The 13,725-nt window shown below is 42.7% G+C and overlaps 1 protein-coding gene across 5 annotated transcripts in view; it reads right to left on the reverse strand.

Moving 5' to 3' along the window:
• Positions 1 to 3,339, reverse strand: part of ESR1 (estrogen receptor 1) — a 399,499-nt gene extending 396,160 nt beyond the window's left edge. The window contains exon 1 of one of the 5 annotated variants that reach the window (XM_032258797.1): positions 1,393 to 2,474. The gene's annotated coding sequence lies outside the window, so the exon portion shown is untranslated. Of the gene's footprint in view, positions 1 to 1,392 lie in introns of all 5 variants that reach the window. The other 4 variants (XM_032258791.1, XM_032258793.1, XM_032258796.1 and 1 more) reach the window with 4 other exon arrangements.
• Positions 3,340 to 13,725: the final 10,386 nt, after the last annotated feature.

The following is a 13,725-nucleotide window of genomic DNA, read 5'->3' on the forward strand; positions in this document are numbered from 1 at the left end:
TACTTGTAAATACGACCCTTTTGTTCTTAATGAAAATTCTGCTTTTTTCCCACACATCGTATCTTTTACCTATATTGTTTTTATTCCTAATTTCCTTGAAAATCTAACACTCTAGAGTATTTTATCCAACCGCTATGGCATTATCTGCATGCATTTCAAGGCCTAGTCGGCAGTCTTCACAGGATGTTAACAAAATCAAATAAAACATTTGCTTTTGAGAAATAGGAAGGGATTGTATGGTATAGAAATGAACCCTGAACCATGGATCTCAAACATTCTCATCCAATTTAAGTTCTCTGTACATTTCAGAATTCAGTTCAAATACTTCTACCTGGTCTTCCTAAGTTTACTCTCAACATTAAAATATGTATATGCCACATTCAAAACTAGATGAGTTTCCCAGCAACCTCGTATACATAGAGTTGCTCTGTAAGCCTGTTAGATCTGACACATAAAGGCGTTAAAAATCTGGCACCTTTAAGCAGGAACCATTGCCATGATCACTAGTCCTGATAAAGCCCAACCCTTCTATCAAGTAAATTGCTTTAAAATGTTTTAATCATGTCGGCTCCTATGGACTTGTTCGAGAGAATACTGGTTATCTTCTTGACAAAGCATGAAACTTACAGTTCAACGAGCATTTCCTAAGACATGTGGCATTCCTCTGACCAAAATGAAAGTATTCTGCCCTGTCTTGTGATTGCCACATCATTACCCGAGTAGCCCACTGCTATATGTGGTGAAGTCATAAGCGTGTGCCTTTGAGAGGCAGAAAGGAACCGAGAAAATGGGACACCAGGACTCAAAAGAACTTGCTTAAAATCAGAGGCCAATTTCAAGACAGAGTGGTTCGTTCTTGTGCTGCTAGATGTGTAGCTTTTCAGAAAACTTGACTACCTTTAGGAAACAAATAATGGCTTATTCACATCGTTTAGTTCAAACTCACATAAGTTATGGCTCCAAAGATTAAGAAAACAGGTACTGTGTTCCTGCTAGTCTGAGATTTCTTTAATTAAGAACTTTTAAAATTCTAACACAGCTCAGCAATACAGTGTCTCCTAGCTAGTGCTGGATCCAATAGATATATGTTATCTGGAACAGACAGGCAGCCTGTGTGTGCTGTACTAAGAACAGGGTAGTCGGATTGCCCTCTGCCTCAGCTAAATATTACTCTAGAAGTGAATTTCCACTGTACGAAGTTTAGATTTCACATTTTATCATCCTAGGAATACTTGCCAGTAAGTTTGCAAAATATCCTTGGAGCAGAAAGAGGAAAAAAATGAACATTTTTTAAAGATGAGAGGTAAGCTCTGAAGTTACAATATGCTTGTAAACAGTAGCACATTATATCAAAAAGGAAAAAATAAATTGAGAAGAAATAGGAGTACCTACTTGAAGAGAAGATTATCACTCAGAGACTGTCTTCTTATGCTATAGAATGGGCAGGAGAAAGGAGCATGGACCTTTCGAGCCTGTTAAAGAGCTTCTGAGCGTGGAGCCCGCATTTTCAGTTTTGGTAAATTCCGTTCTGAGTCGGTAGACAGGAGGCTGTTATGACCATGAAATTAGGAAATGCAGTAACTCAAAAATAAAGAACTAGCACCACCATTTGACTAGGATTGGAAAATCTCATTGAAAAAATAGAGGAGGGGGTGGCCTTGCTTTGTCCAAGCCAGGCTTGAATCTAACTTTCTTAGCACTTCCATTAAGATGGATGTTCAAAAAGAGGTAAATCATGTGTTAATCTGCCTGAAATTTTTTTTTCGCCCTCCAGCCGATTTTTCTCTTTATTCATAATAAAGCTCAAAGTCTAGACAGGCATGTGGAGCTGGAAAAAAAAATAAAACATTCATTCAGCACATATATTTTGTTAATCCTAAGTTAGCTAGAGCTAAACTAAAAGCAGGGGTAAGGAAATGTCTTCTGTTAGTGTTATTTGGGAATTTCTTACTCAGGCATGGACTCAAAAGCCCGCTCTGCACTTCCTGTTACTGATTAATTAGGTTCTTGACTTCGGTAACCTGCACAGGTCTAGCTCCTTACGCTCTTCGGTCCTTATTTCTGTCGCATGATCCTTCAATAAACTGTCTGGTATTTCCTGCAGCAATTTTTAAATTTATGTGGTTATTGATTGTTTGTTTAACACTAAGATACACGTTTTAAAGTAGAAAAAGGGCTGTAAAATCATATTAAAATTTTTTAATAACATTGAAATTTCAATATCTCATCATGTCTGCTATGGTTTATGCAGTATGTACTTTCAATGATTTTTTAAAAATATTTTCACTTTTTCTTCTCTACAAGTCTTGAAAAAGGCTAGTTTTCTGGAAGTCAGAATGATAGAGGGGGCAGAGGAGGGATGTCTCTCTTGCTATTGTATTGCTCTCTGTCCCAGTACCCAGTACAGAGTGACATCTGCCAAGTAAGAGGTACACCTCAAAACTGTCATGGGAAGGAAGGAAAACCAAAAGAAATAATCAATGCTTTAAAACATTTTGAAATAAATGATCTTAACTGTCTTCAATCTTCTCTATACTTGTCAGTTAGCCCATAAAATAATTTGAATATGTAAATTTGCCTGAGAGTAACTTCTCCAGAATACAGAGAGCAGGACACATTTTAGTTAATATGTAAAGTATTTAATTTCAAGTGACTGAACATAAAATCTCAACAAGATTCACTTACACAAGGAATAATTATGTATACTAATGCATTGCAGGGGTTCTGTAAGCATTTTCTTTGTTTTTATTATGATTCCTAGTGAAAGGTAGATTATTTAATAACATGCTCTGAGCAGTTTGAACGTTTTGAAAATGAAATATTTTTTTCTAAATTAATTAAATCCTTCAATTATTTTATTTGCCAGATGGGTGAAGTATGCTTTCCAAACAGCATTTATCTACCTGTTAAAATCAGTTTTACACGTTAATACAGAGATGAAAATTACCTAGAGCAACAGTTCTCAAAATAGGACAGCTCATCAATTCTGAATTGAAGGTTATAGATTATTTCCTTTCATCAGACAATATGAATGTACAATGTAAATTGTATATAAATTATCCTTTTAAAAACTATTATTGGTATTCATTTGCATTCCAATATGTGCTTTCTTGAGTGCAAGAGAATAAAAATGATAGCAAATGTCTTCTGAGCATATTGGTTCCAGGTAAAGTCCCTGATATAAAATCGTGTAGTATTTATATATATCCTATGCACATCCTTCTGTATATTTTAAATGATCCATAGATTACGTATAATACCTAAAACAATGTAAACGCGAGGTAAATACACGTTATACTGTATTGTTTATAGAGTGGAAAGAGCCAAAGTCTGTACATGTTCAGTACAGGCACAATTTTTTTCTGGATTTTTTTTTCTTTTTTCTTTTCCTGGTATGCAGCTATTTACCTGGATATTATTTATCCAATCACAGGTTGATTGAATCCTCAGATATGAAACCCACAGATATGGAGGGCCAGTGTACTAGATGTTGGGTACTATTTTAAGCACCTTTGCAGCAACCCAGTGAGGTAGGTACTACTAAAAACCCATTTTGCAGTTGAGGAAACCATGGGACACCGAGATTAAGTACCTATACCAACTGGGGCCAGGGTTCAAACTCACATGGACCAACTGAAGCCCCCATGCTTTTAACACTCCATTTCAGAATCTGAACCAGCACACGGCATTACACAGAAGGACACAATATGTGAACACATGTGCTTTTGATGTGTCATGAGAGGAAGTGGCTGACAGGTTTATCAGTGAATAGGTGAAAACAGTTCCATCAGATCAATCCAGAAAGGTTGTTACGAATGATTTTGAAGTTTGTTGTTCTAATAAAATCACTAAAAATAAAAATGTGTGTGCTTGAACCAATACATTTTTAACTATTCTATGCTTTCTCTTTCTTTTTTTTCTTCTTTTTTTTTTTTTGAGACAGAGTCTCAGTCTATCACCCAGGCTGGAGTGCAGTGGTGCAATCTCGGCTCACGACAACCTCCGCCTCCCAAGTTCAAGCGATTCTCCTGCCTCAGCCTCCCGAGTAGCTGGGACTACAGGCGTGCACCACCATGCCCAGCTAATTTTTGTATTTTTAGTAGAGACAAGACACAGTTCCGCCATTTTGGCCAGAATGGTCTCAATCTCTTGACCTCGTGATCTGCCCACCTAAGCCTCCCAAAGTGCTGGGATTACAGGCATGAGCCACTGTACCCGGCCCTCTTTGTTTTCTTTTAGGGAAAATATCCTTTGAGGAAAAGTGTCTAATTAAATTGTATTCATTACCATTAGACAGGCTGAACAATTCAAAAAAGAAGAAAACAACAATTTATGAAGTAGTATAATGCAATGTACTTGAAATTTAATCTCATAAGCACATTCAAAGAGAAGTATCGTGCCATTACGCCTGATTCCTTCACACACAGTTTTCAAATGAAAAATAAGGCTGACATTTCATCAAAATCATGCTATCCACTACATCTTTATTTTTTTAAAAAGAGAGTCAACACACATTCCTTTATAGTGCCACATTGTTTATTAAGAAGCACAGAACAATGAAATTCTAGAAATTGTTCAGGTTCCAACCTTTTTTGATACATTCTCCCATTTCAGAAGAAACCACTAACAGCCTGGTTTCCACAAGCAAAGTAAAGCTGAAAATTGATGCAATCTGTCTGGGTCATTCAAGCAAAATCCTGCTGTGATCTGGGTGATTCAGGCTAAAATAAAAAATCAGGTTTTTGATTTGGAGTATGTGTTTTTATCTGCCACCCCAGATGATAGCAGAGTCTGGGACTCAGTTACATAGTTAATTGCCAAAATTCTTCATTCGTTCTTCTTAGCAAAGATGTTTCCATTGGGCACTGCTCAAAACATTATCTCAGTTTCATCACTCTATCAACACAGCTCTGGGCTTCTGCTTTTCCTCATGAAGAGCAATCAAAATGAAACTCTGCTTACCTGGAGATACTGATCAGTACCTGACCAACCACTCACTATTGTTCTAGCAAAAACTGCCGTGCTCTCACCTTCTGATGCTTGAACAACCAACTGAAGTTCACACAATCTCTCCATCCTACAGCCCCTTCAGATCACAGCTAACTGGAACATGATGAGATGACCAACCAAACAACAACCAACCTATAGACTGGCCAGTGGCTCAAGACATGACCGAATGTGGAAAAGATAAACCGGACCAATCATTCAAGCTCTGAGGGTATGAATTTGGAAACCTGCACTGCGTTCGTGAGCCGTAAAGGACAAGGGAATGTCTCAGGGTGGCACAGAGGCCAAACTAAGGAAAGGCTCCTAGCAATCAAAGTTATGCAGGGACAGAGAAAATTGATGAGCTGAGATGAACACATGTGCACCTCTGGACCCATGAGCACATGGCAGGGTCTGGCTAGAGCTGCATGGTTTACTGACAGGGTAGCAGAATTTCCACAGTTTCTTCTACAGCCCTTATTACCAGGTATCCACAGGCATCTCTGGTGCTTGCCATCAGATTAGTGGAACCTAAGAGTGTTTAGCTATCTAAACACTCATCTGGGGCCTAGGTGCTGGTTTTTATAGCAGGAAGCACAAAACCCATCAGTAGTCCACTTTTCAATGTGCAGACCTACAGTATTTGACAACAGAGCTTTAACATGACCAATCCCCAGTGATATTTTATACTGTCTTTTACTCAATATGAAAGCCCTAGTTCAAGCTTACAGGGATAAAAATAGTGTCTTTCTTCAATTTTTTTAAAAAAACTATTTCTTCAAATAACAATGTCAAGCAGAAAATACTTTTGGAAGAAATCAACAAATTTGAGACTAGAAGTTCAAGACTAGCCCGGGCAAGGCAGGAAGACCCCGTCTCTACAGAAAACTTGGTTTCTATTAGCTGGCTGTAATGGCTCATATCTGTGGTTCCTGCTACTCTGGAGGCTGTGGAGGGAGAATTGTTGCAGCCCAGTTTGAAGTTGTAGTGAGCCATGTTCACGCCACTGCACTTTAGCCTGGGTGACAGAGTAAGATCCATCTCAAAAAGAAAAAATGCAATTGAATCTTGCATTTCACCTGTAGAAAGGCTTTTAAAATCTGCCTTTGTAAATTACATGCCTCCTCTTTATATACACACACCTATATATAAAGCCATAAACATCTCATGTGAGGAAACAATTATGAAAATTTTTCTATTAGAAGAATAAATGGGCTTTCATATTTACAGGAGTGACAAAGTAAGCAACATTGAAGAAGACAATGATTTAAAACAAAAATATTATTAATACTGCTGAACCAAAATCGCTTTCTGACCCTTCTTACTCCCCACCTGTCCCTCACTCTTCCTGCCTGCTCCCCAAACCCCTGCCTGCTCCCCAAACCCCTGCCTGCTCCCCGAGCGATCTTGGTCACCAGATACACAAATGCACACACTTCTCACCGGGAAGCAAGGTCTCAACTAGAATCCAGAGAAGGCTGGCCCTTCGGGTAGTTCACTTTTGTCAACTACTAAGGTGTACTTCTGAGCAGAAAGGAGGAATTCACATATTTCATGTAAAAACAAGAAGCCAGTGTCAGAGAAAAATGATTATCTAAATGCAGCAGAGATGCTCTTGCTAAGTTTAACTTCCCAATTTGCACAAACACCGGAATTTTAGTGAAAGGAGAGTTTGCTTTAGAGAAAAATCTCTGTAAACCACTGAGAGCAAACAAAGGGAAGTCTTGATTCCTGTACCAGGTACCAATTAGCAGTGGGTAGCATCGCCTTGAGGTTTCCCTTTTGCCCTGAAGCTTAGTGGCAAGACGGTCCTGCCCATGGGTGCCTTTAATTGACACCAGCAGCCACAGCCTCAGCCCACCGACACTGGGGGCTTCTGCAAGCCCAACAGTGGTATTCAGCATCTGCCTATTCACTTGTCCCCACAGGAAGGAAGAATCGGAAAGGATTGCAGATTGCAAACAGTTGATAGAAAGCAAAGAAAAAAATAGTATTGTGCTTTTGTTGTTTTCATCCTATTTTTATTTCTGGGCTGAGATATTCTGGGGAAGTTTGGATTACAAGAACTTCAGGCTGTATCTCCAAAATACCTCCAGCCTCCATCCCTTCTTTTTCCTACTCCCTATCAGAAGTCAGATCCTCTTCAGCTCTCCCCGGGACTTTTGCAACAGTGTCCTAATTGGCCTAATTGCCTCCAGCCTCTACCATTTCTAATCCATCAAACACTCCTTCACCAGATTATGTTCCCCATTAATCATTCTTATCATGTCACTGCAAGATTAAATTAAGTACAAACCACTCACCATGTCCCTGATCATCTGGCCCCAGCCAACCTCTCCAGCCTTTGACTTCAGTCAACTGTCTCTTTCCCTGCTCCCAGCATCCTTTGCTTGGATCTCAGCCCCTTCTCTATCTGGGTCAGGTGTGATCCCACCACTTCCTCAATGTTCATCTCAAAGAACATTTCTTCCTGCTATTTTCACCCTCCTCTGAATCCCTACCACATGCCACTGGTACCTTTCTCCTCTAGCAACAAGCACTTCTGAAGCATCTCCTCTGCCAGCAAGGAAGAACAGACGTGACCCTGAGGAGCTTGTGTCTAGGAAGGGAGACAGATGAATTGTATGACAACCTGGCTGGGTGTGACGGCTCACGCCTGTAATCCCAGAGCTTTGGGGGGCAGAGGTGAACAGATCACTTGAGGTCAGGAGTTCAAGACCAGCCTTGCCAACATGATGAAACCCTGTCTCTACTAAAACTACAAAAAAAAGGAAAAAAAAAATAGCCAGACGTGGTAGCACATGTTTGTAATCCCAGCTACTTAGGCAGCTGAGGTGAGAGAATTGTCTGAACCTAGGAGGTGAAGGTTGCAGTGAGCTGAGATCACGCCTATGCACTTCAGCCTGGGTGACAGAGCGAGACTCTATCTCAAAAAAAAAAAAAGGGGGGAAAAAAAGTATAACAAACTGATAACTAATCAGAATCTACACATTTACAGAACACTTGATAACACTCTTAATTAAGTGGCCAATTCAATCTAGTCCTGAGTTACTTCTGTATCTCCCATGCCTCCTACCACCAATGGATTGCACTTGATTGCAGGCTACCTGGGAACATGGCTTACTCCATCTACATCCATGGTGGTAATTCACACAGGGCCTGGTGAATATACATTTTTTTTTTCAATCGAATGAATCTCCATTTAAATTGAAGGGGCAGGAAGTCCTGTTTCTCTCCAATCCACACCCTTCTATCATCCCCAGTATCCAAGGAGACCTACATTCACCTTGTTCTTCAAGCAACAGAAATAGCAGACTCAGCATTTACGGGGTTACTGAGCAGCCTCAGTCCCCAAGTACACCTGCCTGGGCTTGTAAAACATCCTCTACAATACCAGAATCTATACTGGAAACATGTCCCCAAGGCCCAATACCTTCAAAGTCTTCAAAATAGGAGCAAGAAGTAAAAAATAAAACATAGAAAACAAAGAACAAAACTAGATAATGACTTCGGAGACACGACCTATTTAATCTGCACAATATTGGCATAAAGTAAGATAAGACGATATGAGCAAACAGAGGCAGGCATTTGGATGGCTAGGTCACCATAAGCATAAAACATGCTTAAACTGGATGGTAATATGAGTCTAATTTTGTGTCATCATTTGGAAAATAAATGTGTTTAATGTAATTTTCCTCACAAGTAAATTTTGACTGGGTACTGTATGTTTGTATTTCTCTTTCATAAAATTTTCTAGCCTTTCCTGGTTTTCTTACCCCACTGCATCACAAACATCCACATGGGGGGTCGGGGGGGGGGGTCCCAGAGGATTTGGAATCCCCCTGAAATCATATCCAAACATTTAGGCACATAAACACATGTGCATTTTTCTGAAGGAAAGGTCTAGAAACTTCATTAAATTCTTAAGGAGGCGTAACAAGATTCAGAACCAAAGGAATGGGTTTACCGCTGCTAATGGAATGTCTAAGAGTCTTCCGTGTATACTATTCTGGTATTTTTCACAATTTGTAAATATTGCCTATTACTTTTGTGTTTCCAGTTAGCCCCCTTTTTCCCAAATTAATGGGATTTTACAAGTTGCATCTTTCTTCTAAAATACATTGGGATAGTCATTTCTCATTTTTGAAATTTTACTTGTGAAACTCCAAAGAGATCTTGATTTTCAAAACTTTAGGTCTACTCAGCAATTAACAAGTTGTGCTGGGAACCAGCTGTGGGCAGCTCAGAATAAGAAACACGTGAAACTCCCTCCAGGGGGATCCAATTCTGTCCTTCCCTTTACACCAAGCAAACTTCCCTACAGGAGGAAAGGAAGGATGTGAAAGCCAACCTGAGCACTTGGAACACCGTCAGCCCCTACCACGCAATTCAGCGGTGCCATTTACTTTTCTCATACAGGAAAGAAAAGGATATAGAGCGAAGACAAAGGTGCACACAAATTAAACAACGGGCTATGAAGAGAGTGACTTGGGCACGGGAAAATAAACACTCCCTGTGAAAATCAAAAACCTATGCTGGGAAATAAAGGGTTGAGTACGAAAGCATCCAATAAACAGTTTTCCTTAGAGAATGCAGACAGCTGATATGCCTGTGAGTGTCTGCAATTCCAGATGTTACAGTTTTCAGTTTCTCCACGCCTTGTGTGGTGATTCTGCACTTAGGAAATTTATTTAAACTGCAGCCACCATGGATTTCCAGCTGCAGACGACTCCAGCACCTCGTGGTGAGCAGGTCTTCCGGAATCGCTGCAACGGTCGCAGGTGTGGCCTTGTTTGCTGCTTGTTGAGACGTTTAAAAGACATTTTGGCAGAAAGCTCCCTCCAAGAAGGAAGCCCCGGCTCCGCGTCCAGCTGAGTGCCACCACTAAACCCACAAAGCGGTCGGATCCCTCGGAAGCAGCAGCCTGGAGGAAGCGGCCTGTCCCAAAGAGTCTGTGCATTATTTATTCAGGCAAAGAGAGGACATTCACTTCAGCCAGCACGGGAAATGTTCGATTATGTAACACTGGGGATGAAGAGAATGAAGCCTCTTTTTTTCTTTTTCCTGGAGAAAAGTGTTGCGAAATAGTCCAAGAACAGCTTCCAGTTTCCACAGTCCCTATGATTCCAGAGGCTTCTATATGACAAGATAAAAGCGCCTGAGAAGCCAGAGAACTGAGGAGCATGGGACCCTCAGCAGCTCCCCTGTGCCTCCGCCACCCCTGAGCACCGCCGTCCCCTCCCCGATCAGGAGCGTGGTAAGCTCTTGCTGTAGGTTTCATCAGTCATCTCCGAGTCTCCCCAGTCTAATCGTCCTGAGGCATTTTCCCCACCTTCTCATACTCCAGTGCAACCCCAGGAACATTCGGCGTTTCTATGGTCTGCTGCGCAGAGCCAGCCCGAAATACAATTAAGAATCATTCAAAGGGATGTTCAAACAAGACTGGACTTGACCAATGCATCGAAATTCCAGAAGACCAGCTGGGGGCCAGGGAGTGGTTCTTGAAGGGGAAAGTGAGAAGGTGAACCTAAGTGGGGTCTCAGCCAGGAGGTCGGTTCACAGAAGAATGTGAGTGAAGGGTCCAAACCAAGGCCCCAACTGGCTGACTGAGCAGGAACAAGGACGTGCCGGGCAGCCGTCCCAGGCAGCTGGCAGAGCTCTGTCTTACCTCCCAGGACAGGTAAGGAGGAAAAGCAGCAGGCCAGGAGAGCCCCAAGTCCTCCCAGAGATGAGAGCTCCACCCCTGGGAGACAAGGGCACCAAGCCAGGACTCGCTCCCAGTGCAGCAAGGCAAACCCAGTGACTCGGACAGGATTGCAGGGGTTAAAGAGGAGACCAGTTCATTTTTGTCATCCAGTAATTATCTCCTGAGCACCTACGGTGTGCCAGGCACTGTTCTACATAAACAAAATAGAAATCCCTGACCTCGTGAAGCTTATATTCTAGTGGAACAAGAGAGGGGACCAACTATATTATGGAGTAGAAGATTTGTGTCTCCCAAACTCTATATGCTAAAATCCAAACCCCCAATCTGATGGCAATAGGAAGTGGGGCATTTGGAAGGTGATGAGGTGGTGAGGTTGGGACCTTGTGATGGGATTAGTGCTCTTATAAAAGAAACAAAAGAGCTCTTTGATCTCTTTCCGCTGCCTGAGGACACAGTGAGAAAGTGACCGTCTGGCCAGGTATGGTGACTCACAATATCCCAGCTCTTTGGGGGGTCGAGGTGGGTGGGTCACTTGAGGTCAGGAGTTCAAGACCAGCCTGGTCAACATGGTAAAACTCTGTCTTTACTAAAAATATCAAAATTAGCCAGGCATGGTAGTGCACACCTGTATAGTCCCAGGTACTCAAGAGGCTGAGACAGGAGAATCAATTGAACCCGGAAGGCGGAGGTTGCAGTGGTCAGAAATGGCACCACTGCACTCCAGCCTGGGTGACAGAGCGAGACTCTGTCTCCAAAAAAAAAGAAAGAAAAAAAAGGAGGCGGCCATCTGCTGTTGGAAGAGGCCCTCACCAGAACCAGAACATGTTGGCACCCCGATCTCAGATTTCCACCCTCCAGAACTGTGGGAAATAAATGTCTAATTTTAAGCCACCTCATTTATAGTACTTACTGTAGCAGCAGAGCCACCCAATAAATAAAACATATAGAAAGAAATGGTGACAGTGCTAAGGCGGTGATGAAGTAGGGAGCAGAAATGGGGAGTATGAGGGCAAGACTGGACTTACAAGCCAGGTGATCACACAGGGTGACTGAGAAGATGACATCGCAGAGCTACCTGAAGACTCTGCGGAGACAAGTAGCTAGCTGTTGGAAGAGCATTCTGGGCATAAACAGCTCGGAACAGCATCAGGTGCAAAGACTGGACTGTCCCAGGCACAGCTCCAGTCACAAAGAGGACACGAGTGCAGCCGAATTGGCACCAGCAAAGGGCAGAATCAGGAGATGAGGTGGAAGAGGTGACAGGAACGCCAAGGTGTGTGGGGCCTCGAGGGCCAACCAAAGGGGGTTGGCTTTTACTTTCAAAACTACCGAGAGTTCTTGGGAGGCCGAGGCAGGCAGATCACCTGAGGTCGGGAGTTCAAGAGTAGCCCGGCCAACATGGTAAAACCCCATCTCTACTAAAAATACAAAAATTAGCTAGGTATGGTGGAGGGTGCCTGAGCTACTCAGGAGGATGAGGCAGGAGATTCACTTGAACCTGGGAGATGGAGGTTGCGGTGAGCCAAGATCGTGCCACCGCACTCCAGCCTGGGTGACAGAGCAAGACTCCATCTCAAAAATAAATAAATAACAAACAAAGCTAACGGGAGTTCAATAAGGGACTTTTAGGCCATGTTAAGAGAAGGAAGCAGGCCACATGTGGGACACTTGGCATCCTTTGAATCACACGGGGGAGGAGCTGGCTCAAGGCATTGCCTTGAAGATATGAAACAGATGTGTCACCCACATTCAAGAAACAATTTTTCCACAGCTGAGTCAGCACCTTTAGGAAGAAAAAGACCACTGCAATTTCAATACAGGCAATTCATACTTCTATTTAATGCCCCTTCATTCAACATTTTCTTAGTATCCTACACGTTCCTGGAGTTCAACTAAAAAAAAACACTTTTTTTGAATGTCAAGAAGGGTCAGATAGCATGGGACCAGGCCAGAAGAGGAGGCCCATTGAGAGTTTAGCCAGGCGTGGTGGCGTGCACCTGTGGCCCCGGGAGGCTTAGGTGGCTGAAGCAGGAGAATCACTTGAACCCAAGAGGCAGAGGTTGCAGTGAGCTGAGATCACGCCATAGCACTCCAGCCTGGGTGACAGAGTGAGACTCTGTCTCAAAAAAAAACAGTGGCGTATATTGGGCCCAGAAAGGTGTCTGATCCTAGGCTAGGACTCCTTCCCTGGAGATACTTCCAGAAGTGTTTTTCTGTGGGTTATCAGTAGTTCCCAACTCTGGCTATGCAGCTAAGGAGACTACAAATGTCCAAGACAAACCCACAGCTGCAGATGTTCTGATTTCTGGGGAGAGACCCAGGCATCAGTTTGTTTTTTTAACACAGTCTCGCTCTTGTTGCCCAGGCTGGAGTGCGGTGGCACGATCTTGGCTCACCGCAACCTCTGTCTCCCAGGTTCAAGCGAATCTCCTGCCTCATCCTCCTGAGTAGCTCAGGCACCCTCCACCTTACCTAGCTAATTTTTGTATTTTTTAGTAGAGATGGGGTTTTACCACGTTGGCTGGGCTACTCTTGAACTCCTGACCTCAGGTGATCTGCCTGCCTCAGCCTCCCAAAAACTCTCGGTGCAATCTCGGCTCACTGCAACCTCCGCCTCCCAGGTTCAAGCAATTCTCCTGCCTCAGCCTCCCAAGTAGCTGGGATTACAGGCATGTGCCACCACACCTGGCTAATTTTTGTATTTTTAGTAGAGACGGGGTTTCACCATGTTGGCCAGCCTTGTCTCGAACTCCTGACCTCAAGTGATCCGCCTGCCTCAGCCTCCCAAAGTGCTGGGATTACAGGCGTGAGCCACCATGCCCAGCCAGCATCGATATATTTTTTTAAATTCTCCAGGTGATTCTCATGTGCAAGGAGAATTGAAAAGCACTAGGTTGAATTCATATTTTTTACCATTTCTATTCATCTCTCCTATGCCACACCATACATGTGACTCACACACCTATAATCAAACCAAACAATGACAGCCAATTGCTCAGACCTCCATGGGTATATACTTCCTGCTTCTTTCG

The sequence above is a fragment of the Sapajus apella genome, unplaced genomic scaffold (genome assembly GCF_009761245.1).
Source record: "Sapajus apella isolate SASKATOON/1434 unplaced genomic scaffold, GSC_monkey_1.0 scaffold105, whole genome shotgun sequence".
In the NCBI taxonomy this organism is placed as follows: domain Eukaryota; kingdom Metazoa; phylum Chordata; class Mammalia; order Primates; family Cebidae; genus Sapajus; species Sapajus apella.